Source organism: Musa acuminata, chromosome BXJ2-4 (genome assembly GCF_036884655.1).
Source record: "Musa acuminata AAA Group cultivar baxijiao chromosome BXJ2-4, Cavendish_Baxijiao_AAA, whole genome shotgun sequence".
Taxonomy (NCBI): domain Eukaryota; kingdom Viridiplantae; phylum Streptophyta; class Magnoliopsida; order Zingiberales; family Musaceae; genus Musa; species Musa acuminata.
The window spans coordinates 6760336-6772461 of NC_088341.1; the positions used below are offsets into that span (position 1 = coordinate 6760336).

General features: G+C 41.8%; 1 long non-coding RNA gene across 2 annotated transcripts; it reads right to left on the bottom strand.

The window, feature by feature from the left end:
• Positions 1–934: 934 nt before the first annotated feature.
• Positions 935–11938, bottom strand: LOC135609743 (uncharacterized). Of its 2 annotated transcripts, none has more exons than XR_010485860.1 (3): positions 11779–11938; positions 1772–2184; positions 935–1500 (listed from the first exon to the last, which is right to left on the bottom strand). It is a non-coding gene; the product is annotated as an uncharacterized LOC135609743 (long non-coding RNA). The 2 variants fall into 2 exon arrangements; XR_010485861.1 differs by having other exon boundaries at positions 11706–11870.
• Positions 11939–12126: the final 188 nt, after the last annotated feature.

Sequence of the window (12126 nt, forward strand, 5' to 3'; positions counted from 1 at the left end):
CATGTCGGCTCAAGAGAAATTTGACTTTTCTTTTGTTCATCACATGTGACTTTTCTTTAACTCATCTCGAGACTTATTTTCGTTCGGAACACCAACTATTTCACCCATAGTGGGCCATGCCTCTGTCGTCGGCGTCGGGTGAACAAACGGGGACGTTGGGGGCGGCGAGTGAATGCCGACATGGCGGGCCGGCCCAGCGGATGGTGTGGGTCCGGCCTGCCACCGGCTCACCCATTGTGTCCTGCCGAGCGGCACGTGACTTGAAATCCCCTCGGGATGGCGTGTCGCTCTCCTATTAGTCGTTTTAAGATTCTTACCCCGCGGGATCCAAAACAATTGGGACCATCTCAAAAGGAGATCCATATAGAGAGGAATTTTGGGGTCATTATTTAGATGGTTTTATCTCGAGTTGGGACCATCTCAACTCTTTCCTAACGACGCACTTCATGCAATCAAAACAATTAGGAATGAAAGGCTTCCGATCGATGCATCTTTGAGTTTACGTGCCCTTTGCATGCAAGAGATGGAAGTTTAATCTCCCAAAAAAGAGGAGGAAAAGAACAATGTCGGAGAAGATGGCCTGCACTTGAGTCAGCCATCGGCCCCCGGCTGCATTTATTGTGAGGGCCACCGGGCGATTGGTCCATGGGGTTGATAGGATCTTCTCGCCTGCATCACCACTACTAATTGTCCATTTTCTTGATTTTTCGTGGATTTTTCATTTGTCCCTTTGTTTGGGTCATAATTAACGCATCTGTTTCGCGGAGCAGAAACTATGTTGTTACGATAAGAATCATTCACGAAGATCGTCTTTAATAGGAAAATAGAGCCGATTAGCAAACATCTGAACTGTTATTTTCCAATTCAACAAATTTATTATATTAAGATTCAAAGAGTCATACTAGAAAAAAGAAATGATAAGTCTCGTGGGCAATGGAATCCAAATCTAAATTTGATTACAGATCCCCGGAAGAGTGTTGTCATGATATAAGCCATCACTGACAGAAACTATGCAATATGACTGCAGAGAACAGCTCTCTATTTCCACAAGACAGGTGACATATCAGTAGAGTTGCTAAGTCCTGTGACATCTCCATGTTCACATCTGGTGGTGATGGTATCTCTCTCTCTCATCTTTGTTCCAGCAGCCTGCTATGGTGATCATTTCCTAGGATGGATTGCCAATCACCCGATTGTACTTGCTTCGAGGAAGAACACTCTTCTTTTATGCTTCCATTGGGTCTTCTTGCATGAGTTGAATATCGAGATGTCTCGAGATGCTTCTTGAGGACCACTTCTTGGCTCGAGCCACCCATGTGCATTGCTTTCCTCTCTATTCAGCGCAATCGGTCATCCTTCATGGATTGCTCATTTGAAGATCTTTATCTTGTTCCTTGCCTTTGTACACATCAATCCCATATCTTCTGTCTCGTTATCCTGGCCAGCATGGTTGTGTCCAGCCGGCCTTTATCCACCAACCACCATGGCTCCACCTGCCTCCTGCAAATAAACAGATGGCCTCAATCATCACCATTGCCAGAAATATATGTCCACCATTTCAATTCACATTTTAGTTTGAAAGAGATGTAGAAGATAAAGACAGAGACTATCAGATGATCCATGCTACTTCTCAGTAGATAATACACTGACAGGATGATATCCAACGACACTTTTACCATGATTTTGGGGTTTATTTTGTTTGAATACTGAGAGGATCCAGGAAATATATTCTGTAGGATGGTGATTGAGATGGTCCTGTGACAATGCATACCGCGATGGAGGCCTCAGGCCTACTATATCCCTCCCGAAGAAATTAAAAGATTTGAGAGGTCCCCTATGCTTGAATGCTCTGTCACAGCAGATTCAGAAACAGTCACTTCCATGGCCCTGACGCTGAATGCAATCAAAGCCCAGCTCTTGCGATCTTCGCTTACTAAGCAGAGCCAGTAATTCTCCTCTTGTATTTTTCTGTATTTCCACTTGCAATGACATCTTCACTGTTACGGTGTAAGAAATTATGGTCAAAATCACATGTGCAGACATACCTTATTTTCTTAAGGAAATATCAGAAGGCATGGATACATGAGCTTCACAGTCTAAATTCCACTCATGCTTCATTCAACATTAGTCTTTTGCAGCTGTGTTGCTGCTTCCAATTTGGGATTCATGGTTTGATCTGGTAAGCTACAATTAGAACATAGAAAGACACCATGTTAGATTCTTTTCACTTAAGAGCATATGCTTCTGTAGATAACAATAAGAATCTGAACATTGAGTGTTCCATAAATGTGTAAGGTAAATTACGGAGGAGTGACCACAGAATCACATATAATGATTAAGTTCATCAGAAGATATACTGTCTATCATCGTTGTGAATCAGGCTTTTTTGTTTAAATCGACAAAGCAGTTATATAACAAGACAATATCTTATACAGACTTTCTTCTTGGTTTTTATACAGACTTGCTGGAACTGCCTTGCCACAAATAATTGTTATAGTGGACCACATATCTCATTAGCATGTAATAAATTAAATGATCTTGTGCAGTATATATTAATATAAAAATGAAATTTAATGTCAAAATGTTGGACCACATTTCAAACAGGACATTGAAGACTTGCATACTGCAATTCAATTTAGATGGATGACAACATGCAATTATCTTAGGAATCTAGCAAGTGGTCTTAAGTAATTGTTTTGAGTTTCCTCACCTGTTTGACAGGCCCAATTATGAATAGTTATGCTATGGGAAAGAGTTGCTGAGAGTCATTTGTCCACTTAATAACTTGTATCATCATAACTATCATTCAAATCAAAGACCAAATAAACAAGATTTCTTGCATGATATATTAGCCTCTGATGCTCCAATTGATTTCACATAGACTGAAGACAATTACTCGTCTTCTATACATTTTTACTGTTGCATGCATTCCAAATCCATCCTAAATTAGAGAAAACAGGAAATATTATGGAATAACAAAATGCTCCGATTCTGCGTATTTCTTATTGTTCTGCATTAACTATATAACGAGTGTAGCTGTGCTCCAAATCTTAAGCAGCTTGGTTCTTGCCACAAACATATTGAGACGATCCAAGATTTCTCAAACTCATTGCAATGATGATTTTACAGATTGATGTATGCATGTGAATTGACAACTTAAGGTGGATCACCACTTGTTTCAGAAATGTAAATAGTCAACATTAGTTTCAGAAAAGAACAAGTGAAAAATGAGGCAATACTCAAATTAAAATCAGGATACTATCTTTTGTGGAATAACCATGAGCAATGAGACTTGTTTCATGATGCTAGATCAGATTTTGGAAGAAAGTATTCCAGCAAATGCACAAGTAGCAATAATCTGGGAAACTGAAACTCCATGTAATGACTCTTAAAAGACTTAGCAATGCTTCAACAGAACTCCTTACAACTACATAATGGTAATTAATGTTTGAAGATTGGCTAGTTTTCAAATTTGTGACCTTCATGTCTACTTCCTTTGCTCTACTGGTGCTGATAGCCAACAACACCTATTTTTTGAATGCCCGTTTTCCTTGAAAGTATGGGAATCCCTTAAACTGAAATTTAATATTCAATTCCAGTCCTTTTCTTCTTGGGTGGATGGATCCTGGTTAAAGGAAGGTTTTTTCTCTCCTTCATCCAACCATCTGGTTATCTTAATCGCATATAACCTCTGGATGATTTGGATGGCTCGAATGAGGCTGTGTTCCATAATACTTGGATTCCCCATTCAACAGTCGCTTATCGGGCTATCTCATACTTGTATGACAGTACTTGTATTAACCAGCCTGAGGATGCAGTCCCTGCAATAGGTCATAAGCTCTATTCAAGTGTGTTGGTCATGGCTGGCAGCAGAGTGGATCAAGCTCAACTCTGATGGAGCTTTCGAAGCACATTCAAAGATGGGCGGTGTGGGTTTTGTGCTAGAGACAGCACTGCCAGATGACTCTTTGCAGGATGCAGATTTATACAGGATGGCAACTCTTGGGCGAATGAACTATTGGCAGTCAAGGATGGACTCTTGGCTGCAACCCAGCTGGGTGGAAATAAACTCATTATCGAAACCAATGCGGAATGGATTGTAAAAGTTTTGAAGGAGGAACCTCCTCCCTGGTTCCTTAACTTTCTTCACGAGATTTTTGTTCTACTTGATTTGTTCATCGAGTGGAGGGTGTTACACACCTTTAGGGATGGTAACCAGTGTGCCCGCTGGCTTGCTTCTTTTGCTAAAAGGTCCAAAGAGGATTCAGTTGGATGCAGGATTAGCATCCTGACTTCTTCTCTATTTTGTGCTCCGATGAGCATGCTTTTCCTTGTAATCGCTCTTTGAGTTAATATAGTTTTTTCTCTTTTTGGAAAAAAAAAGAAGCGATTGACGTACCAAGCCCCAGAAAGCTTGAGTTTCTTTACACATTTTAGATTGAATACAAACGAAATAACAGAACCCAATATTTGTTCGACATAATTTCATTCAAGGCATGAAACTTACATGCTGAGGTTATCTACATAACCAATAGAAACCAGTTTTCAGCAATAAATCAATGTTTTATCATCATCGTATATTGCAAGCTTAACATAGTCCAACAAAAGATGCAATCTTGCTTCCAATTTTACACCTATTTAGAATATGTTATTCAAGAATAAGATATACTATAGGTTTAGAGAATGTAAAATTTTCTGATTGTATTCAATAATAAATTTTTCAAAAATTTTAGTTTATAAACTATTTAAGATAAAAAAATTTATACTTTTACATTAATTTACAAGCAATCTTAGATCATTTAGCACATTCATGTTCATCACTGAATTCAACCAACATTTTTGTCATTTGTGGATGTACATACTGGGCATTGTTTTCAGGAACTTATGATTTAATACTTATGAGCAGAACAAAAATGGTCATGAAACTATAATTGGACAGGATCATATTTGACCATAACAAATAAATCCCTGTTATGATTGATTAAATAACTTAGTTGTAAACTCCAACTTGATTGTCCTATGTAAGGTTCACGATTTCATACCATACCGGATTATCGAGCTCAGCTCACTATGGTACGATACGAGTATACCGAGCGATACGTTCTAGCGTACCACTCGAGATATATATATATATATATATAAAATAAAAAAGTAAAAAAAAAGGGCGACGTTGTTTCGTTTCTTCTCCCCCGAAGCCTCGGCGTCGCCGAGGCGTCTTCTTCCCACGCGGATGAGGAGAAGTCACCGATGACGCAAAGGCCTCATCGCTTCGGACGAGGAGGAGGTGGCATCTCATCTGCGGCATCCGACGAGGGAGGGAGACGATGGATCGGGATCATCGAGGGAGAGCGGCACCAGATCTGTAGGTTCTCCCTTTTCTTCTCCCTCTTCTTCCTTCTCCCTCGGCTAATACCGCCCCGTAGTAAGCGGCGACGATCGAAATCGACCATCACCGACTGATTTCACATGGTAACGGGGCAGAAACAACCCCAATTGATGGTACCGCTCTGTCACGGACTTAGTTGGTTTTGCCAAAGTCGTGCGGTACCCTTGCGTGTCCGTCCGCAAAGGTCGGCCTTCTCGAAACCTCCCAGGGTCCCTTAGGACCTACAAAAGAGAAAACATGTTAGAGAAAGTGCTTCACTCGGGATCCACAAGCAATTATTTCAGGAAATACTTCATAACCAATGCAAATTATAAACAGACTCTACAAGCTCTGAATGGTCGCACAACAAAGGATCCAAAATGGTCCACTACAGACCGAGATCTCCCACAAGTGTCCACATGACACAACCTTTATTTACAAGCCTAAAATAACCACCAAACCCAACTAAATTGGGGCTGTTAAGCCTTTGACCGTCCCTTTACATGCTGTGCAAAGCATAAACAAACCGAAGGATATGGACATACATGAGCATTACATTAAACACCATGTTGACAGTTTTGTCTGTGACATTCTCCCCCACTTATTCCTTCGATGTCCTCGTCGAAGTCTTTGCCGACACTGCAACTCCTCGCCTTTGCTGAGTCTTCAATCTTCTGCTCCAGTTGCAATGCGTCTATTGGCTCCCAACTGCTCTCCGCTGCTATTATTGAGTAGTCGAACTTTTAATCCGTCATGCTGTTTCAACTCGCCAATGACTTTGACTCTAGTGTGGGGTTGGTTGAGTTGTGTTGATTTTTGTTGATTCCTACGGATCCTTCAGATGAAGGAAAAGACCATTTTTACTATGTGTCAGTCTCTCAAATGCTCCATGCTACTTGAACTGGGTGGATACTTGTTGGAGCTTTAACGAGTATCGCCTCGTAAACTTTTAAAGTTTTTGGGTCCTTCCTCCACAAAATTTGCCCATCGACTCTTCTTTCACTTAGTTGTCACTTCCAAGTAGGTTCACATCACTTCCCCTTTCGATTGACATTCTGTTGGGAAATGAAGTGGATAATCTACTCTCAGTAATACTGATCATCATTGGTGAGGATTTGACAACTATTGTCTTCTATTTGGTTTCCTCGAAAGGTCTTTGAATATGTGCAAAGCTCCTCTGCTGGATAGATAAGAGAATTGAGGTACTTGGTTTCACTCATTCTCTTAATAGTTGAGAAGACAAAGGTTACTTGACTTCGCCCATCTCCTCGAGTGTTGTACTCCATGCATCGAGCTGATTACTGGCCTTCGCTTGCTCTTTCTCACACTTCTGAAGCACTTGAAGTGCTTACACTCCTTGCTTGAGTTAGTTACTATGATTCACCTTCTCAATGCTATCGAACTTCTGGAATGCAGGAAGTTTTCACCCCAACTTGGAGTAAGTCTTTAATAGTTTTGGTCGCCTCTAGGATTGTACCGTCTTCTCCATCAACCTTGCCACCGTCTCCAGCAAAGGTATAACACCACGTACTGCTTGCTTCGTTCCTTGGTCGTGCACTCTTGCACGACCCGAAGTCCTTCACTTTCGGCTATCTTGACGAGAAGCTCATTGACATTGGTCTTACGAAGTTTCCTAGCCTCTGCCCTTCAGCCTTGTCTCGGTAGTTGGAGTTTGCCTCTGCATGCTCCACCTCCTCGGCCCCTTTCATAACCAAGCGCTCTCCTTCAATGAAAGCAAGGAATCGATGGCTTTACGGAAGTCCTACCTCTACGGTACCATGGCGCTGCCATACCCATGGTTATACTATCCGTCGCCTCACATCTGCATCTCTTTCTTCACGATCGGTAGATATGTCTCTGTGGCACTCCTCCGAGTCCACCTCTATTCTAACCAATGCTTGGTTTTAGGTAGCTAAGTCCCTTTGGACTCGTCGTCACTTCCTTGCCCCTTTCGGCCCCCTGCTTCAACACCTCTGTATTCTTTAAGCAGTTCCCCTTGGTCGATGGAAAGACAGACTCCAACTCTCATGCATGGCCTCTGCCATTATGTTGTAGGGTTTGCACCGATTTTTTCTCCTTAGCTTCCTTGGTAGCAACGTTCGCTTACTCGGTCTCGTCCTCTGACTTGCCGGGCTCCCTTAAATAAATATGGGCTCTCGAGCAGTCCAACTCTCCAACCGCTCTGATTATACCTCTGCATGATCAAGTCCCTCCTATGGGACTCACTGGTACTTGCATTGGAACTTTTCCCTCAGTGGTACATAGCCCCCATATGTTGATGACCAAGGCTTTCATTCGATGCAAAATTCGATGCATGCACGGAAGACCCGCCTCTGCAGTACCATAACTTTCACTCATTGAATTTATAGCCCTTCTTGCCGTCATGTTATTCACCGAAGTGGAGCTCCCAATAACTCCCGATCATACCTCTGTATGATATAGTCCCTCACGGGACTAGATTCGTGTGTATCGTATTGCCACGAACTGTTCCACCACGATCCGCTACACCATGTCGCCTCCTGGTGACATCACCATTACATTCTAATCCTTGTGGGATGAATTCGGATTGTGATCCCTCCATGTGTGGCCTCTGCTAACACATCGCAGGGCCTCTTTCACATTCGATTGTGTTCACTCATTTGGTAATCGACCTTTGTCCACCCGCTCTTGGGTTACACCCAGACGAAGCACCGGTCTAGGACAGTCCGTCGCCTAGTAGCTCTCGAAGTCCACCGACTTCGCTGAAATTGGTGCACCATTGTCTGGATCTTGGGCCTCTGCCCCTATTTGCATAATCTCCGTTGCGCACCGCATCCTTCATTACAACTTGAATGGCAACACTGTGGCATATTCTTCAAGAGTACCCGTCTTCGTGTCCTCTTGCCTCGTGCCAAGGTCTTCTGAACCCAACTTCGCCTTCGCAAGTTGAGTCACCTCAGTTCCTCCGTCAAATGTTTCTCTGAGGTAAGGTATATGTTCCTCAAATCTCTCTTCATCTTTGGCACCATGCAAGATGAGCCCGCTCCATCAGAATGAGAGACCCATGGAACGATATGATCTCGCTCTTGCCTCTACAAGAGTTCATGTCCTTAACCTTTGTCTAAGGAAAGCTCTATGCCTCCGCTCCATATTCCATTTTTTATGTTAGCTCCCTTCATGCGGCTTGGGTACTTCACCAAGTTACACCCAAGTTACTTCGCTCCTCGATTTGCATTGAGTTGATAATGGTCCTCACGCCCACCATTCTACGGGTCAGCCCTTTATTGAGTCCAATCTCCATATCGAATCCAAGTGTGCCTTCATTTATGTTGCCTTGGATCGCTCCCCCACTTGATCTCGCAATGCATCCCCCCAATGCATTATCTCAAGCGAGATCATGCGATGACTCCTCGTTGCCCGCTCGATCCATTAAGCTTTGTGAAGTTGTTTTTTAGGTACTCCTCAACATGTACAGTCCGTTGCACATGGTTCTCCCTCTAGAGAGCCGGGACTTATCATTCTTGGATATCTATCCTATTGGAGCAACTTCTCTCCTTGCTTTCTTCTCTTTGAAAGTTTCGGAGACCACCATCCCCTTGGACTACTCCGCCTTATTGAACAAATTGTATATTGTTCTGCCTCCCGCAAACGCACTTGCTAGATTGTGACTCTACGTCAATACAGCCCCCGCTGCACCCCTCAAGGCCTAGCAACATGCTGAACTCGCTGCACACTTCAGCTTCCTACAGACGAATCCTTCTCATAGTGAAGAGAAAGTTTCAATGCTCCATGGTGCTGAGTTTCGGTCACCGTGAGATGGCCACGAACACTCCATCGTTCGCATACAAGCCTTTGCATGAGTACCAAATTCTTCGAGTTAGCAATTCCCCTCACCTCTGTGAGCTTTGCATAACTCTTTCAGTTGCTGAACAACTCATTTCAACTTACACGGTTTCATCCTTTACCAAGCACCTCGCTTGCCTTGAGCATCATCAAGTATAGTTGCTAACGTTGAGCCGTAGCTCAAACTCAACCATCCCAACCTTTGTGCGCTACATATTCTTCCCAGCTTATTTGTCCTCGTGGTGTCTCTTGCGTGAATGATTGGTCATTCCTCTGAATGTCAATCTCAGATGGCTGCTCCTCTGAGTGACTCCTTTTTCCCTACATCTCCATGCCCACTTTCCCCCAAACGGTCGCGCGTGCTGGCTACCCTCAACGCAACCCCGCTAGGTCCTCCACGTTTGCATGTCAAGTGTCTCTATGAGTGCTTGTCCCGCTCTGATACCATCTGTCATGGACTTAGCTGGTTTTGCCTAAGTCGTGAGGCACCCTTGTGTGTCCGTCCGCAAAGGTCAGCCTCCTCGAAACCTCCTAGGGTCCCTTAGGACCTATAAAAGATAAAACGGGTTAGAGAAAGCGCTTCGCTTGGGATCCACAAGCAATCATTTCAGGAAACACTTCATAACCAATGCAAATTACAAACAGACTCCACAAGCTCTGAACGATCGCACAACAAAGGATCCAAAATGGTCCACTACAGACTGAGATCTCCCACAAATGTTCACATGACACAATCTTTATTTATAAGCCTAAAATGACCATCAAACCCAACTAAATTAGGGCTGTTAAGCCTTCAACCGTCCCTCTACATGTTGGGCAAAGTATGAATAAACCGAAGGATACGGACATACATGAACATTACATTAAACATCATGTTTACAATTTTGTCCATGACAGCCCGGTACAGACAGTATTATTCGAAATTAAAAACCTTTCCTATGGATCTGCTAATGAATTATGCATAATAGTTTTTTAAGAAATCTCCTGTTATTAGAATAGTTATTTCTAATAAGCATAGATGATGTCCCTTGTAGATAAAAATATCCTTTTAAGTGTAAGCCACATAAACTAGCATTGCATCTAGATTTATGATGCTTTGATATCGAAACTTATTCAAAATTAAGTTCATACATTTAGTAATTCTACAATCATCTATTGGTTGATATTACAAAGTACACGTAATTCTAGATGCCTATGTAAAGGAATAGTAGGTCGCCAAAGTTTATAAAATTATATGTTATTCAGTAACTACCCATGATGATGAAATAATTATGAGAAAATCAGTAAGTTACATGTCTCTGTAAAGGATCAGTGCATTTCATATGCAACTAGTTGATAAAAAATTATCTGTACAAAGAAATTACAAGTGATAAATGTCCATGGAACACTAATTGAATTTATAGGCAACTAGTGAAATAAAGATTGAAAATTAGTCTTGTGCCTAGAACTTCAAAAGTATTATAATTCATATTCATACTGTCAAGCTCTGGTTTATGCTTTATGACTGCAAAAATCTTATCACACAAACACATGCACATTTTAACAGGTAGCTGTTGCAGCAGTTGCAAAACATAGCTACATGAATGAAAAGCAACTGTAAGTGAGAGAACAAATTAATTATATAAGTCTCCTTTTGTCAAGGCCAAGAGAGAACTGCTAAGTCAGCTTGTTGATTTACCAGTTGAGAGAGTGTATTCTTCATATACATCTTGTGTTTATAAACGAAAAATAGAATAAATACTGCTGATGTCTGGATATCTACTGCATTGGCTAACCTAATTCTATAAATGAAAAATGCAAAGCCTACATGTGACAAGTTTGGAGTGCGAATACAATATTAGTAATCAGAAAACTATGAAGAGCATTGGAAATTAAATTATGTAGACTTTTGGCAAAAAAAAAAAAAAGAATCACACAGATATTTGTCATTCCTTTTTACTATTTTTGATTTGACTTGATCCATATAGACTTATACAGTGTTTTCCCATCCTCAACAGCAAAGTTAAGTTAACCATCAAGGTTTCTGAGCCGAACATAATAGAACAAGCAAGATGAGCAGAAGCAATGACGACTACTAATCATAACACTTCAGATTTTGATTTGCATAAAAGACCAATTTTTTACAATAATTGTTTAGAAGAGAACAATGACAAATTATAAGAGAATACTAAAGAACAGTTGCAAGTAAAGTATAATTTAAGAGTGAGGTGAAATAGTGTAAAGCCAACAATAATCATAGATAAGAGACAATTGCAACTATGTTAAGATTTATGCAAAATACAAGTTCCATGTGGTGTTGTTGGTTAAACAAAACCAAAACAAATGACGATGCATCATGGGGGAGCTCCAAGATTGTAGAAAGTCATTTCATCTTTCCCATGCAGGATGAGATTTTTATGTACGATGAATGCAGTTCAAATAAAAAGAAAACTAACGATTTTTCCCAAGGAAAAAGACAGACCAAATATTCGCAGCCGAAAAAAGAAAAAGAAAAGAAAACGTCAGTAAAGAATCAAACTCCAAATGCGAATGTTGCTGGTGTTTCAGGAGGATCGGTCGCAAGCAGGAGGGAGGGGGATCACGAGATGAACCTTGGCTCCTCCTGGCAGATGGGGCTCCTCTCCAGTCTCCAGAACACCTTCGACGGCCCCGGTCCAATCGCCGTATCTGAACCCTCCCGTGTCCATCCCTCTACACTCGTTCCTTCGGGTATCCGGGAACCACCAAAGCTCGAATCTTCGGCCGTCTATTGATCTTTTCCTCGAATCCTGGTCGTCCATATACATGATGAGACACCCACTTAACTTGCGTCTCACTGCCGTGTCTTTGAGAATTCCCAACCACAGCCTTTTCAACACCGAAGAAATGTGGCCTCTTTGATTGGAGGGGATATGGGTCCCATCAGCTAGGAGACGGTGCTGGGCCCACGGGGAGGAAAG